The following is a 20405-nucleotide window of genomic DNA, read 5'->3' as shown; positions in this document are numbered from 1 at the left end:
CTACCATGAAGAGCAAACTGTAACTAGGAGTCACGTTTCTTGAACTCATTTGAGTAGTAAGTGCCAGGTTCACATTGTTTCTTCCTAAGCAGTTTAAGAAAATTAAAACCTATGTGCTGCATGGTTGATGACTTATATATCCTTATTCAAACATATGCACAAATCTGGTTTAATGAAAGGAAAAGCAATATTGCCTATTAATGAAGTCTGAATAATTATATTATGCTCTAAGCATTGAGTGCAACAATTCTCACTCAGGGGGAAAAATCATCAGGCAAGAAAAATAATTGTCTCACTAGCAAATTAACATTAGAGTATTAAAGAAACTGATGTACTTATCGCTAAATAGTCTCTCCGGAAGCTTTTGTTTCCTAATAAAGTGTTCATCTCTCAAAGTATCATCATGTGTGCAGTAATTTGATTCTAGTTATGAACCTTTGCCTTGCTAAAGAATTGCTTGTAAATATTAATAATGGATTTCCAGCATGGGAAGAGAAGGTACAACTGACAGTCCCAAATTATGGAAAATAAATCCTTAAGCCCATAGCTGTCCTCCTCCTCCTCTGTTAGCTGTGTCTTCCTGGCATCCAAAGCACATGAAACCGTGGAGACAAATGATATGTCATGAAGGAGCTCTACCCCTTTTGCTCACTCTCCGGTTGCACCACACTATCTGATTAGTCAAGCAACAGGAGTGAAATTCTCCTCGGTGCTACAGGCTGCATAAGGCTGTTAGTGGTATTTAACTTGGGGATCGACTTGCAGTAGCTCTACACAGGTTGATTTTCACCTTGTAAGAACGGCATATGAAATACTTCATGAGAGAGAGTAGTGAGGAGAAGGACATAGGTAGATGGTACAGAATTCCCTGTTCTGGGGCCAGTGTTCAGCGAGTGTGACAGCATTGCTGGTTGATCTTGAGATTGCACAGTTTAGCCCTCTGAGACACATCTTTTGCTTTTTGATTTGCCTTTTCTTATCAAGATGGACTATCTTGCTCTGGAGTCTGGTATTTACATTGGTGACTCTTCTCGCCCACTCATTATTTTTCGTTTTTTTACTCGCAGATGGAGAATCTTCCAGTATGCTATGTAATATCGTTATAATCTCTCCAGTATATTGAGTGGATGGGGAAAAACCCCACCAATAATTAGTTTGGTTTTTAGTTTTGCTTTGGCCAAAAATACAATACATAGCAATACCATTATATTACTATTTTAGAAATTGTAAGTGCTTCAAGACAGAGAATAAAGACATTGATATTTCTCAAAATACCATTAGGTTTCTAGAGCCATTCTCCAAAATGGCACGGCATCTATTCCACTTTCTAAATGTGTCAAACTCTCCTATGCACCTCTCTTTAGAAACTGAAAGAGCTCTGTAAGTTCCCTCTTGTGTTTCTGCTGTGCCCAGCACAACTTGTTAGTTCCTGAAAAACTGCCACAAAAATAGTAATAATTTTGTAGTTTCAGTTTGAAATACAAAAGATTATAAAACTACAGAACAAGGTGTCAAGAGGAAGGATCATAAGGGAAATTAGGTAGAATTTTTCAGGATACTAAGTGTTCCTAATACACCAAAGGTTTGTTGAAAGGCAGAAGACTCCTCCCCTGCCTCTGCTAACTTCTGCTGCCCTCCAGCTACCCAGGTCTTTGGGGCTGTCATTTTCTTTAGACACTGCCTAACACATAGGCACTGATAGGATCAACGCATCACAACTGAAGTCCTTTATCCCTCCCATTAATCATTTTGTTGGGTTACTTCACTGCAGTTGGTGGCAATAAATGTGAAGTAAGATGCTGCATTTGTCCCCAAATGATCTGGATGTATGATTTCATATTGCAAGGCCAGGAGAGTCTACTGGTCTGTCTTGCACTGTGCAGACCATAACCAGACCATAACCAGTTGAAGTCAGTCTCTGCACAACCCAGCAACTAGTATATGGCCTTGTGAAGCTCCAAATGTGTGTATTGTGCTTTATTTGAAAACCCTTACCTGAGAACTCATGGAAGAGCAATCAAAGAGACACATTGTGATGATGGTGGTTATTATGTTGTCAGCCTTTTAAAAAGCTCTTTACAGAGAAAAAGCACATTGAAAAATAGGCTAAAACATGAATATTTGTCTGGCTTTGTATGGGGGAGTGTTTCTAATGGGAGTTCCAGAGATTTTTTTTTTATATATGTCTTTTCTGTAGATTTTATTTCCCCATCTCTTACATGTGTTTTTTGCATAATATTAATGCTAACCTTTCAGTCACCCACATCCTGGTATGCATCACCACAATTTTCTTATGAAACAGAAGAGAATCTTTGCCTATTATGACACACATACACAGTGATAAATTCTGTTTTTCACCTCTTTCCTTGTGAAAACGGGGGTTAGAGACCTATATAGGAAAATTCTTAGACCGAGACTTTTTTGCGAAGGCGTTGTCTATGGAACAGATTCTGATATGCTCTTCACTAGCCCATTTAGTTTGTGTGCTGTCCAGATACAATGTTTGTTCTCCTTTTAAAAAATGTGTATTTCTTCAAATTCTTCCTTTTGTCACCTCCTGTAACTGCTGTAGAAGTCATCTTGAAACATTCTTTGTCCTCACCGGGAAAACAACCTTTGTCATGCTGTAGTCCATCTGTCCCCCTAGTTGGTGTTATAAATGATTGCCATCTTTCCAGCTGTCATGGTCTTCATGACTTTTGTGCCGTTTCATGAACTTCTTTGTATTTAATTTAAAGCATCTCTAAAGCTGAGAAGCATCTCTCATATCTTGATGACTTTGTCTTGTTTTGTTTATGTGTTTCAAATATTGCAGAGCCAAGGGAAAAACCTGAAAACGTGAAGCCAGGATATACAATAAGCTTAGAGTGTGATATATTTTTCCTATACTATGGAACTTGCTCAGCTATGGGGTTTTTCAAGCAGCAGTTTGCCCGGGAATATGGGGAATAGCACCTTTATTTAGATTCTTTATTTTCAAGAATCCTGACCTATAAGCTTTCTTGAGTTTGGGCTACTTTAGGCTAAGATAGCTAAGTCTTTTAGGCATTAGAGCAAAATAAACTAAGGTTATGTTTACACCGGAGAGAAATAATAATAGTAGTATGGTATATACAAATTGTTGCTGGTTTTTATTCAGGTAGCACAGGTAAACAATAGCACTGTGAAGAATCATCAGGAAGAAAAAGTACATTAATTATATTCAGGATATTCCAAGGGATTGTTCCTTCTCCTTTATATGCTAAAACCTCTTCTCCTGTCGGTGTCCATCAAGCTCTGTTTCCAGGTGGAAACCCCAGCCTCGAGAAAAGGTAACCAGGCTTCCCAGGCAAAGCGTGCCGGGTGCTGAGTGCCGAACCAGGGCATCTGCCCCAAATTGCTGGGTGGAGGCTGCCTAACCACTCTCAGCGTGCAGCCTGGCAAGCGGATCAAAAGATACGTGCCTCGGTAGGTTTTGAGGATCTGTGCCTAAGTTTTCCATCTGTAAAATGGAGACAGTAGCATTTATTTGACATTAACTCACCAGCAGAGGAGGTGTAAGAGTACTTTATGGAAGTCTGCGCCTGTGTAATTACACCTACTCTGGCCATCTCCTGAAAACCCAAATCTACCAAATTTGAAAATTCTACAAAATGTTACAACCCCCCCATGGAGTTTCCAAAATTTAATTTTATGCAGAAAACAAACAAAATGGGGTGAAGTAGAATATGAAGAACACAGTTTTTATTTCCACAGTCCTTACTTATTTGGAGAGGGCGGTTTACAGCAAACCCCAAACCCAGTCCCTTTGCACTCACAAACTGCCCATGTAGAAGCCTTAAACTCTCCTTTGTAACCCCGTTAACGTTTTGGAAAAGGATGTTCCTGTAGTGTTTTCACACTAAATCCCGCGTCTGACCGCAAAGTAGGTGGACACGCAGTGCGATCACAAAAGGAGCAGCAAAGACAGCTAACTGAGCTCATTCTGTCTGGGGCTCGAAGAAATCCGCTGGCTGCCGCCGTTCTTTTAAGAACCCCAAAGCTTTTTGTCAGTATTTCAGCACATACCTGACCAAAAAAAAAAAAAGAAAAAAGAAAAAAAAAGAAACTCGTCCAACTGGTTTTGTTGTTTCAGCTGTGCTGAACCAGGGGAAGCAAACAAAGCTTTAGCATTTCAATTAAGTTTCAACTCTGACGATATTGTCAAGTAAATATTTATAAATGTTGATGCCCCTTCAGCAAGGAGCAGCTCAGTTAAGTCATTTTATATTTAACAAATTGTTTGTCGCAATCAGAAAAATAGCGTAGCTGTTTCTCTCAAGGAGGGAAAATGTCGCCTTACGTTCCCTTCCTTAGCAGTTAACGTACGTGCAGACGGGAAGGCAAAGAGCTGGTTTCTTGTCCCCTGCGTTGGAATTTGTAACTGAAAAGAAGTCTCACTTCTGCCTTTAACATTTGACCAGATCAATGACTTGCGATATCAGAGCTTCACAATCTCAATGCAGTTTGCAGTAAAGGTAGCGCTTTTTTCTTTTTTTTCTGACTTCAGGAAGTGGGCTGCCAGGCACTGAGATTCTTTCTGCTCCAATGATATAAACAAGCACAAAGGAAGTCAGGTCAAACCTTAATCTCTTTCTTTGTGCTCCACACTGCCATTAAGAAGAATAAAGTTTTGATTCATTTTGCTGCAGGTTTCAAGATGAAGTTAGCAGAAATAACTAATGTATTTTAGTGATTTTTTTTTCCTCCTCTATACGCTCACAACATCTCCAATTAACTGGTAATCACCCCGAATGCAGCATTCACAAGAAGCTGCAGGTTTTATTGTGAGAGGGCGACTTCAAAGTAATTGCAGTGCTGTGATTATCCAATTGCAATTCTTTGCAGCAGCTGTTAAATCTGAAATTGCTGAAACATTACCTCAGATGCAGTATTACAGACCCTGGCAAAAGCGTATGTAAACTTATTTTGACAAACGGAAAACTTGCATCCGTCCATTCATATTCCGGTAAAACTAAAAGAAATTACCTAAACATGGAAAAAGCCTTATGAAAGCAGTGATCACCAGACAGCATGGAGACAGCTTATCTCTTTGATCAAAAGACACTGGTTTTAAATCACAGGTAAACAGGCTTTTGAAGAGTACAAGACTATTTAAACAGTAACCACCAACATAAATGATTTTTTACCCATTTTAATCAGGAAAAGTGAACATTTTGAATTAGAGGGAATGTGCCTTTAACAAGGTTACCAAGTTATCCTGCTCGCTTATAATGTGTTCACCACACCCGTTCTAGCAAGTCACTAAACTCGGTGCTAAAAAAAATAAATAATAGTGACTGCGTAGAACAGTTTTATAGGCGTGCCTGCAAAAATCTAGGAGTGGCTTGACTGGTATTTGTTTAGTCCAGTTATTCAGTCACTGAGATTAACACATATGTGCAGATCTTTATGTAGTTCCCTATACTATTTTGCAATCTATTGCTCAGACTCCTGCAGAAGCATTAAAGCAAGGTTATTTTAGTTAGGTATCTCTTGACACCCCTCTCTAAGCATCATTTTTGGAAACATTATTGTTATAATTAACAGGGCAATTCCTGGGAGAAACAAAAACTAAATCTGATTACAGTTTAAACTAGTCTTTTATTTGCATACATATATGCAGCACCATTGAAACCTTCTATCTTTGTTGATCTTCTGTAAGGAGACCTGGTTCCTTTGAATTAACGTGTTGGGCAGGGGCTGATATGTATTGGTAAGCTGCAAATAAGTAGGGCTGCTTTGTTTTTAAAGCCCACTCCAAACAAGGTTTTTATTTTGATAGCCTTTTGCATCTTTCCATGTAAATGAAGTTTGTCAGCCTTCTATGGGGCCTTTCTTGACCACACGGGAAATGATTATGACACTTGCTGAGCTGGGACAGTGGCATCTTATAAACCAGATACAGAAGAAAAAAATAAAGTAGGGGTTAGAAAAGTGGCTAAATTTTTTCTTAAACTGACTATATTTTCCTCTTAGGCACCAAAATAGACATAATGTCATACCTTCATCTTGACTGAGGTTTTATGTAAGCACCAGATATATCACTATTAACTAATGTGGGTGCTGCTGTATCAGTCATGCATCAATGGTAGATTGAATATTTTATGTGACCTGCCCTATAGCAGCATCAAGAATTTCATAAGTACAGTGGATCAGATAGTGACTATATTGCTGCTGTTTCCTAAAGCGGACCCTTAATTTCTAGACATGCACAGGGATATGTCATCCCTTAGTTTTATTTGTTCAGAGGCACTGTACTTGACATTGGTCTACTATCCATTTATTGCATTTGCTTCAGAGTTTGGCCCTTTTGCCAAACATTCATGAAAGCACTGGGATGTGTTTGCCCTGGGTATATGTTACAAAACTCCTCATCTATTGTTGCAGCTGGTTTTCTCTCTCCCTCCCTCCCTCTCTCTCTTCTACTATTACAGATTTGGTTTGTTTTGGTTTTATTTTTTTCCTTTTCTTCCTTTAAACCTATGCATATAGAAGTTAAATTTCTTCTAACGGCTCAGGGGGTGTGAATTTGCTTTGTTGGGGGATTAGGAAGGATTGTGTCCTTCAGTAACTCAAGCTTGAGGTCAGATTGTGTGGGGTGCAGTCACAATTTGTCTGTGGTGATGAACTTTCATTATCTTAATATCCCAAACAACATGCCTGTTAGCAAAAAAACCACTTCCTTTGTATCACTGGTTAAAAAAAAAATACCTGGGTCTCTGTATTATTATCTGCCAACCTTTTAAAATTTGCACTTATGAAGAAAAAACAGCAGCACAGCTGAAACCGAAAGCTCAGTGCTCAGCTGGCTAAGGGGCTTGATATTTGGTAGGTTAATCTCTCATTATATTTGTTGAATCTCTCAAAGTTAAATAACTTCATTCATTCCTTTTGTCTGGATTTAGTGGGCTACACTCAGGGAAAAAGTGGAGGAAAAGACCAAAAAGTAAATCTAACATTGTCAGGCAAGCAGACTACAGCTAGAAGGCTGTCTGATGTTAAGGAATTATTTTGGAGAAAGATATTTAGATCTGCAATATGTGAAATAATTGCAAAAACTTATTTCTCATAGTGAATGAAATCAAATGGTCCTGATCCTACTAAAGTTATGAGAAGGGAAAGGTTATTTTTACCTCAGAACATTTTTGCATTCCTGAAAATGACCTTTGACAAGTCTGAGGACATTTCACTACTTTCTAAGATGATGACAAGATAAGAGGAGGAGGAACCATGCTTTTGATTCCGTGTTAAGATCTTTTGGTTCTGTTCTGACTACAACAATTAAATATACGGGTGCTCATACTGAAAATGTTGTTAAGAAATAAGAAGTGGGGAGAAAGTGAGAGATTTTTGAAGGTTAACCATAAAAGCTCTATCTAAAGGCATACCACAGCAAAATTCTTCCATCCAAGCTGCATGGAATGTCTGATTTCCTTTTCAGTTCCCACTGTCTTCTGTAAAGGCCAAGTAGCAGAAGATGAATATGGAAGGTAAAAGTAAGATCTGAGAAATTTGCCCTATAGACACAAGTATATCTTTGAACAAAAATAGACACTGAACTGTCATCACACCCTCACCCATTTTTTTTCCCCCACCGACTGATGTGGTCTACACCTTCAGCTTCTTTGTAAAACAGTTAGAAGCTTCTTGTTCTAGCTTACAGTAAGAGAAGTTTCTCAATGTATTTTTAATGTGGAGACAGATCGATTTGATCCTGATGTGGACAGACACTAACTTCCAGCAGCTTCTTGGCATTGATTTTAAATATTAAGCCAGTTATTACTTGTAACTGATTTTTACTTGAGGAGCACAAATCATTTCAGTGAGGCAGCCTTCATGAGTAACATTTTTATGGATAAAAATGCTTCCCAACTGTTCTTAGACAGTACAGTACAACATGTCTAGGATGAGATGTTGCGCTATACACACCTCCCAAGTATTTGAATTACAATCATAAGTATTACAATGTTAAACCTACACTGTTTTTTTGAACTATACAAATGCAGAAGTAAAGCATACAGCTTGGTATATATGCATGCACTTCTGCAAATGTATGTATTTCATTTTGTGTGTAAGTATATGCATATGTATATTTACATGCACTTAATTTAAAAAGAATGTGTAGATCTCATGAAGCAATGTAAATGATGAGGTACAGCTGAAGCATCTGTGATTTGAAAAGTCCTAAACTGGGGAAGAAGTGGGGAAGTCTTCAAACATGTATGTGGTCAGTGTCTGAAAAAACAGCAAATGTCTTACGAGGTTTCATCATGCAAATAATGATCGGTTTCATAAGATTAGAGTCATTGGACTATTTTGGCCAATTAGCTACTATAATGTAGTTAAAAGCACGTAGCAAGTTTACAAAAGATTTGGTTTTCTTCCTTTTTCCTTCTTCTCTTCCCCTCCCCCAGCCCTATGTGTCCCCATCCTAAGAAAAAACAAGGGATGTGGCAGAGTTTCATCAGGCTAAAGCAATTAAATCCTTCAGTGGCTATGAGGGACCTCTGAGATGTTAATAATAGCTTGAGCTGTCCCTGTAAAACAGAGAATTCAAATAGTCCCTGGGCTTTCACTCCTGCTCTACACCCAGTTCCAGCACAGGAAAAAAACGTCATTCCTATTCTCTGACAAACTCTTCCTGCGCCTGCGATGGTGCCGGTGGGTAGCCGTTTTATGCTTCTTAGGACTCTGGGGACTGGTAAATGAAAGACCTAATTTAAAGCAAAAAATAAGACTGAATTGGCTTCCATACTGCTGGGGCCCATTCCTACTGGTACAAAAATCAGCACAAGAATTCTCACCATATTCTTCAAGGAGATGCTCAATATTTCTTTCTTGGGCATACTGAATGAAGCTGTTCAAGGGTAAGGAAAAGAAGGAATCTTCTGAATTTCAGCTAGGTCCTGTCTGCATCTTTTGCTCCTACAGGCTGTAAAGAATTGGATGCAGCTTTCTATGGGGAGCTATGTTGTGTTGAACGTGCTTTAATCCAGAAGCCAGAGCATTTGGCACCTGGATGGATAAGCCGTGTCTCTCGTGCAGACAGTGACAATCCAGATGCATTTCTTTATTACAGTATGCCAATAACAAACTATCTTTGCTAATAACAAAAGGATTTTATGAACAGTTTTCCCTGAAGCCATTCAGAGCAGAATCTTTATTTGAGTCATTTCAAATCAAATAATAGTTTTGCTCATGAAACAAGGCTTTCAGTCAAGTCTGAGCCTATATCTGTACCAGAGTTGGGGGAGGGGGCCAAATTTTTTTCTTTCTTGCTAATACCAGTGCAGTTTTGAATTTTCAGGAAGAGCAAAAGGGAGTATAAAGCAATTAAGATGAAGGAGGAGTTGCCTCTAGGCTACTTTAGTGATGGCAGTTCCTTGGCACTTAAACTTACTTAAAAACAGTAACACTAAAAACAAAAAAAATAAAATAAAAACAAAGCTCAAGTTGTTAACAGTCTTGCATATGTAGAAACTGGTATTGATAAAACTTTGAGGATTGGCATAGATATGTATGTATGCACTGCATGCATAAAATCAGAGGATGGCTCTCCTTAAGTAAATGTGAGCAGGTAGTTAACTGCAAAGGATCTGACCAGTGTCAGCCTGTGTGGTCCAGAGCTTAAACAGGAAGGTAGTATGTGCTGCTGGTTTTATGTAGTATTAGGTGCCTCTTTTGCCTCAGCTTTTAATCTGTAAAATGGATCTGGTAATTCTGCACAAAAAAAGTCTGTCTAGTTATTAACCTCTGACTGCAGATAGTACTTACTGACTAATTCTGAATAGCAAATATATTTTGAGTAATTCAGATTTTTTGATGAACTGGAACAGACAGGAAAATAAATCATTTGCCTGGAATTGTTCAGCTCTGATAACTGCCATTGTATAATATAAAACACAAATGTTGTCCTGTGTAATAAAGACACAGTAGAGCTTTAAAAAAATCAATCAGTCAGCTGTGTTTTAACTAAAAAAAAAAAAAAAAAAAAAAAAAAAACTGGTGGGAGGGTTTTATTGAAGTTCTATTTGATTATTGTTACTGATGATGCAATATAATCCATTTTATTGAAGAAAATGAAATTCTTTTTAATAAAATAGAGCACACAAAGCCCAGAAAGAAACAATTCTAACTCTGTTCTTACATTCATGTCTTTAACTGGTTTCTCTTCTCTTTTAGAATTCCTATTCTAAAAACAAAGTTAAAGGCCCGATTACAGATGCGAGGTAGTTTATCTGCGTGTTTGATTTGCTACAGGTTGTGAAATCTTTTTATAGTTCCATGCAGCAAACCACTGTTTTTGGTCACTGCAGTCAGCTGGGCTCTGTGCGAGACCTGCCCATCTGATTCTCTTTGCAGGATCAGAGACGTGTTTTATCTGCAACGGTGTCTCCAAGTTTCAAAGCGCAAGCCACAGCGATAATTTTACAACTTTGGCACTTTCCGACTTGCTCAAGCAAAGAACGCAATCTTTAAATCCAGCTGAATTCAACACTTGTATTTATTAGCATGGTGGCACCGGGCCAGAATTCTAGACACGTAACCTGGTCACTCAGAATGCCTGCCTTTGTGAGGATATCTGGATTTCGGGAATTCAAACCCACCAATTTGCTCGATGAACCAGAAGGCATTTCTGTTTCTTGGCAAAAGGAATTAGGAAAAATTACCAGGCTTGCATTTTTTTAGGTCTGTGATAAAATTATTTTTGAACTTTATTCTTGTGAGTACTGGGTTGCTCCTGTACATTCCAGTTGTCTATGGATGACCACATTAGAAGAAGAAAGAAAACCCCAGTACTGAAACAACAGCAAATATTGTAATTTCTTAGGTTTTTTTTTCCCTAGAAATAACCTCATAAAAGCTGTGAAATGGTGGAGATTTATTCAGGAGAATTATACGGTGTAACTGAAAAGAGTCTGAAAAGATTGGCAAAGGGTTTTTTAATGGCTTTTTAAATTATTCTTTTTGATTATAAAGAGGGCCTACAAGGTGGCATTTGGCAAGAGGGGGGTTGTTGTGCTTTAGCTTGTGTTTCTTCTGAGAAGAACTAGAGAAGAAAAAATCTTTTCCCTTTAATTTCTTCTTGTTTGTGTTTTTTTTTTTTTAACCACAGCAACACAACTTTTGTTCTCTATGAAGGTGTGAAAATATTGATTGTAATTTCTTGCATTACTTGTAAAGGCAGGACAGCTTGGACCAATATTGCCAGAGTGCCCCTTCATTAACATGCAAGCCAATAACTTTTAGAAAGCGTTTAACCAAGCAAATAGCATTTGTGATGCACTAGGTAAAAATCCCTTCTCCTCTGGATTGCTACGCTTTGGGCTTCTTGGCTACTGTGATACTGTTACTTCATTAAGTCTGTATCTGTCAGAAACTGGTCAGGTTTAGGAGTTGCATTTCTAATTTCTAATGTTAAATTACCAAGAGGGAGAAGTCACCTTTCAGCTCCCTTTTTATACTACATTCTTTAATAAAAAAAGATTTATCCTATTTTTGCCGTGTTGGTCATCTTTTAGAGCATTGTTTAGTTCTGTGTTCATTCTCGGGTAATCTGCATCATAGTCATCAAGGTTAGGGCTTTCCAACGCACTTAGCTGTGGTCCCATTGAATTCAAAGGGGATTTTACATACTGACCCAACACTGAGTCCTCTCAAAATTCTCTTTTGAACAGTAGCTCTTATAGCCTAAAAAGTGGATGTAATTTTTCTTGGAAATACTTCTACATGTATCCATGAAAATTAAAGAAGACTTCTGTATTATAACTGCCATCATCCTTGTAGTTCTCTTCTGTAAGTTTTGCTTACAGATTTAGAGGTCCTCGCAGAAGGTTTATATTTATGTCAGTGGGCTTCTGATAATCCAGGCTGAGGGCTTCGAATATGCAGTGTGAATTGAGATGTTTTGTTTTTCTCTAAGATGTTGATCCAAAATCTTGGATCTAAGCAATCCCCCAACATAGAAAACATAGAAGAGTTCAACTCTTGAGTCTAAACTGACCCATCCTAATATCTCCCAATCTGCTGGCATTGCACAAAAGTCTGGCTGAAGCTATAAATACTTGATGACAGCTTGTAATTGCGCCAATATGAACAAAGAGAGTCCTGTAGTGAACAGTCCATGTGAGCTGGATGCAGAGGCCACATCGTCTAGCGAACATGGGATTGCCAGGATTTGGGGAAGACTGGTTGCTATTTCTGGTGTTGCTGTGGACTTTCACTTTCTGTTTGATGTCTGGAAAGTCATTTCAATTTGCTGTGGAATTTCTCTACCAGACATTCGCCTGGATTGAGAAAGATTTGGGATATCTTATGATTCTGATCAAGTTCAGGGCTTCTAGGGGCTATTTTAACATAACTTATGAACTGAACTGTGCATTCCTAAACACAAGCACAGATCCCGTAGTGTTTCACAAGCCATTTCAAAGTGGTACACCAAGGAAGCAGGGTCCCACTAGCTTCTCCCCAGTGGAGGTGGGAGAGGCCACATAGTACCCATGCTCATGGCCCAGTAGCTGCAACTGTTTCCTCCACCACGTGAGAGGAGGAGTTTGCAAAGAGGCAGGTTTCTTTCTGCTCCGTCATGCAAGCCAGCATAGAGCCATGGACATCTGCTGTTGTGGCACGACACAGTGACAGCCTTCAGAGAAAATGACTAACTGAGCTACGCTTGGGAACATCTTGGTTTGACTGTTAGAAGAAGCATTTCTAGTACAGTTGGCTGATTTCCCAGGTTTCATGGCAGAATTTTGATGTTTTCAAATCTCCCTTAATTCTAATTTGGAAAGGAAAACAAAAACTACTCCAAGATTTTTCCTAGTGTGGAAGAGTTTTGGCTTCATGGCATTATGCCTGGAAGGCTGACCTATGGCTGCACACCTTGGAAGTCCTTGGTTTCATATGTGGGCTACTAAGGGTAGGAGCAAAGCATCTGACAGACAAGTGAACTCATATCGAAGGCAAAACTTGCAGCATATCCACATGACATTTCAATTTTGACATATCAGCAAATAATGTCAAAGACAAGTGTTATGTCTCACTCTTATTTTTATTTTTTAAGCCTTTCACTTCCTCTTTTACTTGTCTCCTTGGGCCTATTTGTTCTAAGACTGTTTTGTTACTGTATATTTCACATCCTTTTAAATGTAAATGGGAAGCCAAATACTACAGGTGGAAGAATTGATTCTGAAGCAGTAACAAAGATGCTGCAATATCAGCTGTTTCAATAGATGTCTTTTATTATTTTTTTAATTGTTGGTAGGACAAATACTTTCTTTAACACCAACCATATCACTGCTACTATTGTGTATTGGGAGGAACACCAGGAACACTGTTCTAGGTGCTGCACCAAAAGAGACAGTCCCTGTCCTAGCATCTTCTGCATCCTCTCAGCTTTTAACCATGAACTTGAGCACTCTGGACAGCATGTGTGATGGTTAAGAGTGTAAAAAAAGGCAAAGATCAAATGGAACAGGGACAAATCTTTCAGATTTGGGTAACAGAAAATACAAGCTTTGGTTTGATTCTCCTCTCCTTATTTCCAGGTCTCTGTTCCTGTATCACTTCACTTCTCCATGCCTTGTTTCTGTCCTCTGTGGTACTGCTTTTCAGTGCTCATCGCTCTCAACTTTGTCCCTTCCTGACTTCCCTCCTGCACAGAGGGTGAGTGTGCACCCTGCGTTACTCACCCAGGCTTGACAAGTCTGCTGGCATTGCTTCTCTAGGTAAGCAAGGATCTTGGCATTGGCAAGGTACACTTTCTTTAGACACCACGTGAGCTGAGGTACTGAGCTGTGCATGAGGGATAGTTGTCCCAACCTGAGTCATTGCACCCCAGCCTGTATTTACATTCCTGGAATAATGTACACATGTGTCTATTTTATTTTAGCAAGCCAGACTGTGGCTCTTCTCCTGGGTGTTTTGAACTATTATTTCTGAGTTTTCAATATAGGTGACATAAAATTGGCTTAACATTGTTTTCCTGTCTACCGTTGTTGTTTCCATTTTAGCAAAGAGATAAGGAAAGGCCTGCCTGAAAGATCTGGCCCAGGAATATGGAGCAGATCTCTAAGTAGAAATTTGATATGAAAGGCAGAATGAAGGATAAAGAGTGGGAGCAAGGTATTCCATTTAGCAAGCCAGGTCTGGTGAAAAGCATCTTGAAGAAAACTGTCTATGTTTTTTCCCCAGACTGACCACTGTATGCCTCATTGACTTGCATGAGGAGGGTGGAAGAGCTGTTTTCTCCAGGACTGCAGGTGAATAGTTTCTATCCAAAGTAGCTGTCCTGAACAAAGGAAAAATCACTCTCACAGGATCATAGGATTGTAAAATAATTCATATTGGAAGGGACCTGAGGAGGTCATCTAGTCCACCCTCTCATCATGTGAATTCCCCTGTGTTTCCGTTACAGTCTTAATTAATGAATAAATGGGACCCAGTTTGCAGATATGCACCTGATTTATTTGCCAGAGAATTCTCTGAATGGCTTCCAAAGACAGAGAAAAATGTTGTATTTGGTTATTGGAAGCAGATAGCTATTTAAAGATTAGCATGACTCAAAATATTCCTTTGGAGGTCAGGTAGCCCAGTAAGCCGGAACTAAATGACCCCTTGGAGAACTGTCGTGGAAGCCCAGGCATGAGGTTTTTGTTTCTGCCATTAGTAATTCAGATTTACACATGCAATTCCATTATAAATTCGAAATAGTTGGTGTAAATCTGTCGTCCTAACACACACATGCTGTCAAACTGTGGCCTGTTCCATTGCAAATCCTAATTCTAGTTCTCGCACAGAGAACAGGCAGGATATTTGAGTTCTCCTATTTGCCTCCTTAGCAGTAACACCACAGTGTACCCGAGCTAATGACTAACTGATAGGGTTTTCTTCTTCTGTGCACAGATACATATTCTTGCTGCTTTCCTTGTGCTGGCACTGGCACTTGTTTGTCATTTCATAGAGCTTCAGTGTCAGAAAAGAGTTGTTAGTATTTGGTTGTTTTAGCTCCCTGAACCAGATCTCTGTGGTCAGAGGAGTATCGGGCTGGCACAAGGGAGGCGAAGGGAGTGCGAGGAGCCATTGGACTGGTTTTGCTGTAATGCCAGGCTGCAGTCTTCAGTCTCTGTTGATTTTTTGAGTTTAGTGTGAGAGGCCCTCCCTGGAAAACTGAATTTGTATTGTTTGGTTGTTTGGCGCTTTTCCACTTACCCTGATTGTCTTTTATTGGACATTACAGATTTTAGCTGCACTTGATTAGAGCATTAGCTTGATTTCTTTGACTAATGCTTACAGTTTTCACATGATTTTCCTCTGCAAACTCAGCTAGCAGCATCATGACATCCTCTGAATGTCTGCATTTATTCTTCCCAAGTGGCAATATTCAAAGCAAAAAAGAAGAAGAAGAAAATAAACAACTTTCTCTTGCCTAATCTCTTTTCTTGACTTTTTCCTTCTGAAGCTAAGACCAAAATCTGTGTCTCAGACCTTCTCAGTGTCACATCTTATGGTATTGCTTTTCCACAGAATTAGGAGGAGGCAGAACAAATTAATGGGCTGGGACTCACAAGCATGACAAGACCAGTCATATGCAGTATGAGCACATATGCAGTACTGTGCTAATGTAAAACCAAACTAGTACCCGACCTTGCCACGTGCATGCAATAGCCAGGCATCTCTGGGCTGCCTTCTGTTATGCAACAGAGATCTGCTCTTAGGAACTCCATGGCCAGTATTGTAATTTAACGCAGCACATAACTTGCCTAAACAGCTATTGGTGAAATATCATGAAGGAGCAACTGTCGGCTCCCACTATATAGTTGCCCCTGCATAGAGCAGAGGTCAGAAGTAGGAGAGAGTCAAGCTTATGGTTTTAATTTGATATTAAAATGTTTTATTATGGCTTCATTTCATGTCCATGGATCTACAGTTGAATCACACATCATTCAGCCTCTTAATTTCCTGTAATAAAAATATAAGTGCTCAGATAAAGAAGTTCAAAGACCTTTTCCTGAAAACCATGGGGGTGAGGGAGGGAAAAATCTTCTCTACACTCCTTCCAGCTCTTAAACAGGTCTACAGTGCTAGATTATTTGTTTGCATGGTGCCCTTCATTGTCACCATCTTCCAAGCAGGGGCTTTTGAAGTCTATACTTTAATATATTTAGTAACTTGACAAACTCCCTTTGCTGAGCTGGCTGGAGGAGGCGCATACCGCTGTGTTACCCCCACTCGGTGTGAGCGGTGCTGCTTGCGCTCAGCTAGTTTGCAGGCCAGCGGTGGGGGTGAGCGCAGGGACCCCGGGAGCTGCCTGAGCTGCGTGCTGCATGCCTGCAACCTGCAGGGAAAGCCTGCTGACCAGTCACCACCCAGGTCAGACACGGGGACACTGGGCATAGCTCGTTAAGAAAATGGGAGCTTTATCCTAAATTTGAATGGCTGCAGAAGTGAGGCAATGGTGAGTGATTTGGACAGCCTCATGCTATATATACGTCTGTTTATCTTAAATTTCTATTTGCATAACTGTGTGATTCTTCAAAGGGAGCAAGCTTTTATCCGCTCCTGTTGAAATCAGAGACGCATGTGACTTTAGAAAAGACAGGCAGTGCCTTTCTGTCTTTGCTCGGAGGATCTTGTTCTCTCCCACACAGCCATGCCACCATTAGGCATAAAGGCATTCTACGCTTACTGAAAGCACTGAGAAGCCATTGGAGCCCTTCTGTGGATTAAACTTACTCAGGACAGTCAGTCATAAGGTTACTTTAACGGGAATGATAAACAAATTACTAGAAGTCTTTATTTCTACAACATTTTCTGGCTGTGTTTTCTAAATCCCACAAAGGCCCCCATGAAATCCCAACACAGTGACAAGGGAGCTGCAGCAAGCACAAAGCACGAATAAAGGGAATGCTAAAGCTGGGCTGCATAACCCTGCTTGATGTGCGGTCTCCTCTGATATCACAAACTTTTTCTATTAGGAAAAAGAAGCCAGAAGCCTTTGCCTACCAAAAAAGAATCTTTGATCTAAGTCTTTTATGTTTCTCTCTCCCCCCCACCAGCCCCCCTTGCTAAAAGGAGCCATGCCAGCATTATAGAAATAGCATCTGCAAAACAATTTGCAAGCTGGCGTTGAATACATCTTGCTTTTCAAAAAGCAAATCTTTCACATAATGTCATGTGGTGATTTTTGTGATGTTGCATTTTTTAATGGCCTATGTGTAGAAGATAGATGTCAAAGACATCAGCCCTACAAACAACTGTAAATATTTGCCTTGAGAAAGCATGTGGTATATCCTGTAATTCTTGGCTCAGTCTCTTAATCTGGAGGCAGCTTAATTAGTTGTTAGTGGACTAAAGCAAAGAAAATCTTTTAAAAATATATTAAATAAACAACATGGGGCCTGATTTTTATGAAGTGCTAGAGTCCACGGTGGCTTTTGTAGAACCTATGGGTGCTCATTGCTCTGAAAACTGGGCCTTTTAACTCACAGTTTGGAAGTTAAAATTTATGCTATATTCTTAGCGCTAAATAAAATCATCCCGTTAATGGTTTTCAGAAAGGATTGGTTATGGACAGTCCCTTAATTCCATATTTATTTTCCAGAATAAGTGACCATAATTTCAGAAATACTGAGCATTCATCAGGTTCTGCTGATTTTCAGTTCTAAGGAAAGGATAATATTTTGGAAGACCTAGGCAAGCTGGCAGGGTTCTCCAGTAAACAGTTCCCTTTTGTGAAAAATTCTGATGTCTTGATATTTGTTTTCATTCCAGCAACATCTTTAAATATAACTTAAGAGAGTGAATATGCTACCAATTCCATTGACATGTGGTTTCAAAGGAATGGTTTATTTTTTCCAATGAGCACTTCAAGTGTGAAAAAAAGACCTGAACATTATTGAGGACAGTTTAATGGGATCTATATTTAGCATTCAGTCAGGATTTCAATTTCTTTTTTTATATATTAGACCGTATAAGGAATGTGATAGAAAATAAATAAATAAATAAATATATAAATATATATAAATGGTGTGATGTCATCTGGAATACTGTGTTCAATCCTATTTCAGCAAGAAAGACTTCATAAATAAAGGTGGCTAAGAAATGACTGACATGTTTAAAATCGCTAAAGGAAATACTTTTTGCAGTGCAACACAAATATTCCATGGAACTCATTATCACAAGGTGTTCTTGCAGTCCCAAAGGTTAGATGTGTATCAGAAATAGCCATAGGTACATTAGATAGGGCAAGAAAAGAAATTATAACTTCTCAAGCTTCAAGGTATGAGGCACTATTAACAGATGTGGGTTAGAAAGTAAATCTGCTATGGGCAGGATCTTCTAGTGCAAGGTCTTGGATTATAGCAAACAAGATTGACCAATATTAGGGAGAAGATGCTTCTCGTGAGCCACAGGTCTTGTTCTATACGGTGACTTCTGTGCTTTTGTGAAGTGGTAATGTCTTCAAATAGATAAGAAAATGAATTTATTATACCTTGAGCAATTCTACTTCTGATTAGCTGCATAATTTTTCTAGTTGGAAACCAAAGAAGACGACCGCAAAGCATTTCTGGGTTCGTTTGTTATTCCAGGAGTTTATTCTTTACCTAACCAAAAGGGACTCAGGTTTTCACTGGTGATTTACTGTGATATTTACACAGAACAAGCCACTTCTGAACACATGGGTTTTGTGGTGGTTCTTTGTTTCTCTTTTGAAAACAGAGAGCATCACATTAAACCCTAATTTAAGAATTTTCACTAGCAGTCTTGCCTGTGCTGTTAACAAACTGTAGATGCAAATATTGTTCCCACTCCATGGCTCCTGAGGAGAGTGTTTCATTGATATGTTAATATCTTCTTTTCTCTTGTTTCCATGACCTAAGATCCTAACAGCCACAGTATTAGATACAGTACGTGCATGAAACAAAAGTAACGTATCATTCTTCGTTAAAAACACAGCTTTTTCTGTAAATGTTTCTGTAGGGACAGTTGGGCTAAGAGATGTTTTAATGTATGGGAGTTTTCAGACAATAATAAATAACACATTTTTAGGCTAAGCAATATACTGTTTACAGCTGTGATGCTCATGTTGCTATTTCTGTGGCCATTCTTACTAACTTCACAGTTAAAGTAGATGTAATATAAATCAAGGAATAAATCTTAATTTTCACTATAATTCTCATCATTTTAAAATGTTAATGTATAAAAAAAATAGCATTCAGAAAATAGGATGCTTATATCTGAGTTTGAAACCAACCAAAGAGAATTTGGGTGTTATATTGCAACAAATAGGGTGGATAATTAGAAAGCAGTTATGTGTGCAGTCTCCTGAGGGCACAAAGCATTTAGTTGGAATTCGGGAGACTCTGCACTGGTTGAAATACAGAGACTGCATTTGGAAAATCCCAGCTAAAAATGAATCGGCCAGAGAGCCTGCTGCACAGGATGTGCCTCTGGAGTTAGGAAGCGTTCTGTTCTGCGATCTTGAGCAAGTCATGTAAACCGTGCCTCAGTTTCCCTGCCATGGTCATGTGGACACGGGTGCCTTCCTCGATAAAACTGCTTTGTTAACAAACTCTACATACCACCTTTTGAGGAACTGACCTTTGCTGTCTGTGGTCAAAAGCAGCTGACGTAGTCTAAAAATGCTGAAATTCGTTCGAGCTTTGTCTAAATAAAGACTCCCACCTATGCAGCTGAACAAATGGTAATGTCAGTGGGAACTATAAAATTTCCTTTGTGTAGGCAGATGCAGTAGATGACAATAACTTTCAAATTTTCCAATGAAAATACCCCAAAATATTTTAGATAATTGGACTTTTTTTAGAAAACTTGCCCAGACACCAAATAAGATTTGACAAATTATAGTGCTACCTATTCTACAATCATTGACACAACCCTAAAAAAATTACTATAACTCATCATTTGAGGGGGTTTTTGTGTGAGTTTATGTGCAGGCACTCCAAATGAGTCATTAAGATGCCGATTTAAAAAAAGAAACTGTTGAATCTCTGTAAATGGTTTCACACAGTAAGCGTCCTAATTCTTTATGAATCAAATCCATGAATGTTGCACCTATTTAAAACCTCCACTACAGCCAAACAAGTGGAGCAACTGGAATGAAAGAATTTTAAAGTATGTAGAACAAGTGAGTCTCTCATCACATGCTCCTTTTTGGAATAAGAATGAGAAATTTCTGCCTTAGATGTAGTTCTGTTTGGTCAACACACAGCTACAATTCGGATGATGCAATTTGCATTGGAAAAGCCTCATATGGAGGTTGCATGAGTATTTCTACACTTAAATATATATATATATATATATATAAATACAGCTATATATATTTGTCAGTTTGGGGAATCAATAAAAAGTGGAGTTTAGCAGAG

Source organism: Apteryx mantelli, chromosome 18 (genome assembly GCF_036417845.1).
Source record: "Apteryx mantelli isolate bAptMan1 chromosome 18, bAptMan1.hap1, whole genome shotgun sequence".
Lineage (NCBI taxonomy): Eukaryota > Metazoa > Chordata > Aves > Apterygiformes > Apterygidae > Apteryx > Apteryx mantelli.
Note: the sequence above shows the minus strand (reverse complement) of the source record.